Below are 9,122 nucleotides of genomic sequence, written 5' to 3' on the forward strand. Positions count from 1 at the left end.
GGTACATTTTCTTAAGTGATGTATTTGTACATACATATTTATCAGCATGTTAGCTGTGTAATAGTTTGTGACCATATGCTGAGTTAAGGCCCTCTGTCAACAAACTAAGACATAACAGTTTGTTTGGTGCCTTTTTTAAAATAAGCGGGGTTATGGACCTAATTAAGCAAGTTAAATAACTTTTTAACTTATGCTGCTCAAGTGATGAAACTCTACAAACATATTGACCAGCATGTGAACTGAGAGCACTTTGATAAACTATTTTTAATAAGGTCACGCGTAGTTTGAAAGTGTTCGAGTAATGAAACATTGAAATCATTACGTGGATTTGCGTTCCAATATAGTTCAATGCATTTTGTTCGGCATTGTTGGATTAAAAAATAATAATGCAAAAATAGCAATTTAAACTTTATATTTGAGTCGCATATGTGAATATAGGATTTTAATTATGCCCCCCTTCGAAGAAGAGGGGGTATATTGCTTTGCTCATGTCGGTCGGTCGGTCCGTCCGTCCACCAGGTGGTTGTCAGACGATTACTCAAGAACGCTTGGGCCTAGGATCATGAAACTTCATAGGTACATTGATCATGACTTGCAGATGACCCTATTGATTTTGAGGTCACTAGGTCAAAGGTCAAGGTCACGGTGACCCGAAATAGTAAAATGGTTTCCGGATGATAACTCAAGAACGCATACGCCTAGGATCATGAAACTTCATGGGTAGATTGATCATGACTTGCAGATGACCCCTATTGATTTTGAGGTCACTAGGTCAAAGGTCAAGGTCACGGTGACCCGAAATAGTAAAATTGTTTCCGGATGATAACTTAAGAACGCGTACGCCTAGGATCATGAAACTTCATGGGTAGATTGCTCATGACTCGCAGATGACCCCTATTGATTTTGAGGTCACTAGGTCAAAGGTCACGGTGACCCGAAATAGTAAAATGATTTTCGGATGATAATTCAAGAACGCATATGCCTAGGATCATGAAACTTTATAGGTAGATTGATCATGACTTGCAGATGACCCCTATTGATTTTCAGGTCACTTGGTCAAAGGTCAAGGTCACGGTGACCTGAAATAGTAAAATGATTTTTGGATGATAACTCAAGAACGCATATGCCTAGGATCATGAAACTTCATAGGTAGATTGATCATGACTCACAGATGACCCCTATTGATTTTGAGGTCACAAGGTCAAAGGTCAAGGTCACGGTGACCCAAAATAGTAAAATGATTTTCTAATGATAACTCAAGAACGCTTTTGCCTAGGATCATGACACTTCATATGTACATTGATCGTGACTTGCAGATGACCCCTATTGATTTTCAGGTCACAAGGTCAAAGGTCAAGGTCACAGTGACAAAAGTCGCATTCACACAATGGCTGCCAGTACAACAGACAGCCCATATGGGGGGCATGCATGTTTTACAAACAGCCCTTGTTTGTAAATTGTGTTTACCGGTATTTGATAATTCCAGTAATTGTCAAAGGAGCCGGATGGGCGAACTTTTAAAGTTAGACGTATTTCAATATATGTATGCATATTAGTTTATTGGCAAATTAACTACCATTTGGAGTTCTGATGCATTTAAATGCAATCCTGGAGACGTTAGCCTTATTTCCTATGTCAGCGACTGTATGCCCGATTTCTGCACGAATAAATACGTGGTAAAACAATTTTTGTTTGAAATCGTTCGTTTTTTTTTGCCCAACACCATGAGGCAAGAGGAAGTCCAACTACTTGTGAATAGCCAATGAATATTTGAAAATATGCTGAATATTATTATTATCAAGAAATGTTTAAAATTGTAAAGGAACAGGTATGTGTCGTTGTAATGCAAAATATCGAGTTTTGTCATTCATCAAATAATGTGCATTAAAATTATTATCGGCATCATTTATTGAGACAGTGGATGCGTTTATGAAGGTTCCAAATACGTTCGAAAGATACACCTCTAAGTAATACCTACCTGTTTTACCGGAACAAGTGAAAGTATAATATGCAATATATGTAATGTCGTTATATGACTTTTTAGCATAAAGCCCAAGTCTCACTGTTGTCAGTAGAGTCCCGGTCCATCGCGGCTAGCTAACGCCGGCGAGAACCGGAATAATTCGTATAATTTTTTAACGCGGTAACACTGTTTCCCGGTGCTGCCCCGGTTGAAGCCGGTCAACAATCCGGCAGAGTCCCGGCCTAGCTACGGTTTATCCCGTTGAAGTCCCGGCAAAGCCCCGGTTGTCGCCGGTAATGCCCAGATGAAAGCCGACAGAGCCCCGGTATAGCGTAACTCCACCTGCACTCACCGGTGCTTTACCGGCATCAGACCCCGGCAGAGCTACAGCAACGCCCCGGTTTAAACCCTGGCGTCGCCGGTAATGCTGAGGCGTAGCCCCGGTAAATGCCAGCGTCGTGCCGGCAGAGCGCCGGTTAAACGATGTACCATAGCTATACCGGGACTCTGCCGGAATTCACCGGGGCAACACCGGCGACCGGGTCGTTGCCGTAGCTCTGCAGGGGTCTGTATGTGCCCAGGTGGAGCTGCGGTTTCATCCCGGTTGTTCCCGTTCGTCCCCGGTTCATTGCGGTTGTACCCGGTGGAGCCCTGGTTCATCCCGGTAGAGCCCCGGTTCATCCCGGTAGATTCCGGATCATGCACCGGGGCTCCACCGGCATCATAGCGAGACTGGGCCTTTATGAAGAAAGTCAAATGTTAAGACATAAACCTACGCTATGATGCAATCGTTCATACTGTATAGAATGATATCGTAACTATGCTATTTATTGAATATAAACGGCAGTCTAATTTCATTTATATGCAAATATAAGTTTAGAAACATGGTTAAAGTTTCAATTGTATACATTTGGTGAAGAATTATTAAGCAGTGAAATTTAAAAATAAGAAGCTACGGGCGTTTTCATTTACTTTTATTAGCAAGCTTAAATGTTCAAGCATATTTTTGAAATTGGGCCCTGCGATCTATACCACTGAACCGATTTTCCTCAGGAATCAGCATTCGCTCCTTATAAGTCTTCCAAGTTTTGATTCAGTATTAACACAGGTGTTATTGGTAATGCCATTTATGCTTTTTCATACGAAACACTCGTGTCAAAGATTAAGCTGTGAAGTGTTTCGGGACAAGCGAGCTTCCATATCGTTATCAACAGTTCGTAACCACTAAACGTTAGCAAGTGCATAAGTCGTTTATATTATTCCATACAACTATATTGTGTGTATATTTTTTTGTAAAGTACTGATGTTAGTTGTATCTAGCGCTCGTTAGTATTGCATTGGTCAGTGGTGTTTTTGAAATAGTTGTTTGTAAATATATATTAAAATAATTCATTTCTCGCGTGTTCCGCTGGAATCTCAAAACCACTTACCATCTGAAATTGTAAACGATCCAATTGCATAAACGGAAAATCTACAACTTTTGTTAAATTTGTTTTTTGTTTTTATTTCATAAATACTTGAATTGATCGTCACACGAGCGAATGTTATTAAATGCAATTTATAACACATGTACGACCTTGTTATTTTCATTAAACATTACCGTGTATTAATCGCTGTTACATTTTAAATCATGTTACCGCCATTGATCATGTATGCTTATTAAGTTTGGGGCATCTATGTCATCTCTGATAATGATAAATTGCATTACAAATTTTGCAAAAATACTCTTTGTGTAAAACAATCTACTTCTCACTATGCTGTACTAAGTGGACTGGGTAGATTTCCTTTAGCTGTTATAGCCAAACTAAGGGCTTTGCGCTTTTGGATGAAACTTGTAAGTAATTTTGTAATCAGAATTCAGTATTACCGGTATATATCAAGTGTTTACGGAACAGAAGCATATTTTAACCAATTGTACGAAAAATAATCTACGGTGCAAAGCTTTATAATTAAGTTAAGACAACCTTGGCTGTGGCTATATGCTAAATACCCCTGAATTAACAGACGATATTGAATGCAAGGTAACTCAAAGACTAAAAGATCAATTGGTACAAGAATGGAGTGATACATTATATTTACAGCCGAAATGGAATTCTATTCAAAATTTAAAAAAAGCTAATATGAAAAACACCTTGATTGTATATCCAACGAACACTCCAGAATCCTAATGAGCACATTTCGATTAAGTTAACATTGTCTTGAAATAGAAATTGGCAGATATAATAGGATATCCCGAGAAGAGCGGAAGTGTAGACTTTGTTATCAAAATGTATGCAAATCTGAATATCACTTTTACTTTGTTGCCCATTAGATAACGAATTGCGTATAAAATATAATATTATTATTATAATTATAATTATTATTACTACTATTATTATTATTATTATTATTATTACTACTACTATTATTTATTATTATTATTATTATTGTAATTATATTACTATTATTTTATATTATTAATATTATTTGTATTAGTATTATTATTTTCATTATATGATGCTTTTGTAATTATTTTAAGGCTGATTGCAGTATGCTAGACATAGTGGAGTTATATTTACATATACTGTGTTTTTTGAAGACCACATTGTAAAAAATATATGCTTTTTCTTAATGTGTTATCTTCGTGAAATTAAGTTATTATTATTATTATTATTATTATATCAAAACATCCTGGCCTATCATTAGTAAATACATATCAATGATGTCTATCACTAATGTTCTAAAACTCAAAACTATTGCAAAATTCTTGACAGGAGCTTTTAAACTAGAATCTGAGAAAGTAAACCGTTTAGCTGATGTATAGTTGCATGTTTTCACACATTAATGTATTGCATAGTCTCACATGTTATTTGTTATTATGCACACGTTGTATTTTTGTTTGACATATTTGTTTATACTTCAATAGGTTATATGTTATATTGTATGATTCCCTGTCTTGGCCACATCTTTTGTGTATATATGTTCTTGGCCAAAGGCAGAATTCCGGATTGCCAATAAACTATTGAAAAAAAAAGATATTTGTATTATTGCTCGGCTTAAATATTATATAAGTTTCACAACGTACAAGACAATTTTGTTTGCGACTTGAAGCACCAGTTGTAAAAGAGTACTCAACGGAGACAGTTTTGAGCGACGATTCTCTGACAATTGCGTTGGGAAAATATGTTGTTTTAACAAAATATGTGATTTAACTTATGTGATCATGCACTTACGCGAGTGGATCCTTTACCGTGTTGTTTATGATGTTGCAAAGAACTTGAAGCTAGCAAAGACACCGTTATTTACGCCTTAGCTCAATGTATGGTGAAAATAACATCGGACATGCCTTTTAGTTGTGTATTTGTTTTTACTCGTAAACCATTTCGCTTCCTAGCGAAACTAAAATATGTATTCGGGATTTAAATATTTCAAAAATAAAGGAATATTTAAAGCAAATCTTAAAAACAACGCAAATTCAATGATTGTCATGTCGTCGACCAATAGCGCAACTTTTAACGTTTGACTTTTAATCAGAACGGAAAATAACGTTTCAGTTAGCGAGCCGCAGATCTTTGTTGGTGTTTTTTCAGTTAATGTTTGACGATCATTTAACCAATAAAAAGTAATCGACCTCAAATTAATGTGGATGACCCCGATAATCAATGTGTTGTTTGTCGATGAGAACATTGACAGTTCGTTCGCATATAATTTGTTTCCAGTAATTTCAATCGGTCATTTTCAAAAATTACCAGAGTAAAGGTGGGAGCAGTGATTTAAGGATAGGACGCTGGCTTAGAGATCGAGAGGTCCAAATCCCGCCCTGACCACTGGAAATTTCCTGAGCAAGAAATTTATCCCACATTTGCTCCTCTCCACCCAGGTGTGTAAATGTGCTGTGGCTGCATACTGCGTTGAATGTTGACGGACTACTTATGGCCCAGTGATCGGGGGGGGGGGGGGGTAAAATACGAAGCGCCTCTGAACGCACATACTGTATGAAAAGGGCGCTATATAAATGTGGTAAAAAAGGTGTCCGTACGCAACATGTTCTGTGTTGAGATTTAGTTGTACGTTCTTTAAATTTCATTAAACATACATGTAAATATAATTACGTAGCTAACTGTTCAAATATCGAACAAAGTATCTGCACAATGCTTTTTCCATTATAATGCGACAATTTTTATTGACAAAATCATATAATTTAATTGAGGGAATAATACTTTTATTATTTGTGTAGTCGTTTGTAAGAAAACGGAAGGTTTCAGTATGGCGCCGCTAAAATATGCCTCAAATATTCAGACAATATTCCGTCGTTAGACATACACAAGAACAAACTATTTCTTTGTAAGACAAAAAAGCTATAAAAAAGATCTGTGCGGAACTTCGTTATCTTTTGGAAACGCGGCATTGTGTGGGGACGAGTTTTACCCGTAGTGTATCTTGTTATGTTTATTTCTTTAGCCTCATATGACGCGTGCGACTCTTTCGATGGTACACTTTAGGTTAAGAATAATTAGTCATTGCGGCGGAATATGATTGATATTTGGTTGAAAATGATATACTACTGTAGTGCTTTCTGACATAATTAAGGAACTATTGTGTAACTTATGTGCTCCATCCATTTATGAGTTATATTTGATCGTTTCTTGTAAAGGTATACCGCAAATAATAGTCTTCGATTTTTATTTATAAATTAAACATGATTTTTGCGATTATGGATGTACTAGAAATCGTTAATTTTATTGAATGTTCACAGGTTGACCGCTATTACAAAAAGCTAGACTATTGAGTGACGCCGCTTTAATGAAATTTTGCGTTTACACAAAGTGGATTCTAAAAGACAATCTTGTGTAGGCGGAAAGTGTCGTCCCTGACTAGAATATACGGACTGCACAGTCTAATCTGGGACGATAATTTACCCACATGCATGAAAGCCAAGTGTCGTCCCTGACTAGAAGGTGCGGACTGCACAGTCTAATCTGGGACAATAATTTACCCACATGCATGCAGCCCAAGTGTCGTCCCTGACTAGAATATGCGGACTGCACTGTCTAATCTGGGACGATAACTGACCCACATGCATGCAGCCCAAGTGGCGTCCCTGACTAGAATATGCGGACTGCACTGTCTAATCTGGGACGATAATTAACCTACATGCATGCAGCCCAAGTGTCGTCCCTGACTAGAAGGTGCGGATTTCACAGTCTAATCTGGGACGATAATTGACCCACATGCATGAAGCCCAGGTTTTCCAGAACGAGGCTCCATTCTGTACTTTGAACGGAACAGATCACCAAAGGATCAATAGCATGCACGTGGGCAATTATTTATGGCATACACGCATATAATCAATTAATAAAATCGCATCTATAATAATCAACGGTAAATCGTCCTCAATGTCCCTTAATAACACTTGTTTCGGTCTCCGAAAAAAAAACACACCAAACATTGATAAAACAGTTTCCAAAGAACACAGACAATAAGGGAAAATGTTACGCCACTTCAATATACGTTTTATGAGCAGTCTTTAAACGACGTCTTATTATTGCGTAAGTCATATTAGTTCAGAAACATGAGTTGTGTGTCCAAATTAAGCAATAAGGTAAACGATCTTCCAAAGCAATACCTTAATTATGAATATTTAAAAATACACATTTATGTAATGAGTGTTCCTGATATAAATAGAAACTTGAAAAACATTATTCAAAAAAATATTTTATATTAAATAAAATAATCTTAGATGCCGGTACATAAAAAAGTTAAATGATTTGAATAACATACACGTATACAAATGAGAAGCGTTCTGGGAAAACTGGGCTTAATGCGTACAATGTTATCCTAGATACGCCTGTGAAGTCCGCACCTGATTATCAGGGACGACACTTTCATCTTTTAATGATTTTTTATCGTTTAAGGAGGTGTCTTCCAAATTTAAAATCCAGTTTAGACGGAAAGTGTCGTTCCTGATTAGACTTAGACACTTACGCACATGTATAAAGCCTAGTTATCTCACAGCGAGGCTAAACTTATAACACGGCATATTCTCATTCCCTGATTAGACTTAGACATTTACGCACATGTATAAAGCCTAGTTATCCCACAATGCGGCTAAACTTATAACACGGCATATTCCCACTCCTGAGAAAATGGACCAATGCACTCCCATAGAGGAATTTTAAAGTCAAATGCCTTATCAAGGAGGAAATGTAAGTTTTAGTAAATTTACAAATAAGAAACATCGATATAGTGTAATAAGAAATCCTCATTACAAACATGAGGGAGGTGTTTAATGGCATCTGATACTTGTTTTACTAAATTGATTTTAATTTTGAAATTCCCATTATTTTATGGAAAAATATGTGAGTGTTTTAATGAAACTATGCTTTCGTCCCTGTACCAAACTTTAGCTGTGAACGAGGCCAGCTAGGCTCACTCGGTAACTCTACTTGTCCGTATAGCGAGAGATTAGTGATACATTGTCCACATTCCGGTGACACTAACGATGTATTAGCGGTTCCTGATACGGATTTTTGTTCGTCACATACAAACGTTACAGGTTTGCGCTAACTTACACTTTATATGTATGCTTTTGAATCTGATCCACGTTAAATTACATAAAGCAGTAGCCCATCATGTTGTTTTCATATGGCCCGGCATCTGATATTGTTTTATATACATGTATTTAATAACATGTTCAAACATTCAGTTCAATTTTTGTCAAAAAATATTTGAAAACAACTTTTAAAATAATTTAAAGAAAAACAATAGCTGTAGTAGGTGTTTAAAAAAGATCAGTGTAGCAGTTTTTGCGGCATGTATAATGGCTCGCGGGTCTATATGGACGCATAGTTCACATTATTTCAGAATTTGATATGCATTTTACTTTTTTTATTGTATGCCGCTAACAAAGAATAGTACTTGATTAACGATCTGTTAATATGTTTCATCTTATATTCTATCTATCTATCTATACTGTCTAACTCCCCTTGCGGGTTTTGTTGACAGGTTCTAAGTCAGTGCAAGATAAAAGTGTTAAAAGTGAAAAAGTGAGAAAGATAAAAGTATGTTAGATTTATCATGCATGGTGAAGTGATTTAAAGATAAAAAAAACTGATTAAAGCGGGTATATACGATTTTTTATATGTGTTTAATTGTAATATATTGAGAAAGTATGTTACAA

Source organism: Dreissena polymorpha, chromosome 1 (genome assembly GCF_020536995.1).
Source record: "Dreissena polymorpha isolate Duluth1 chromosome 1, UMN_Dpol_1.0, whole genome shotgun sequence".
NCBI lineage: Eukaryota > Metazoa > Mollusca > Bivalvia > Myida > Dreissenidae > Dreissena > Dreissena polymorpha.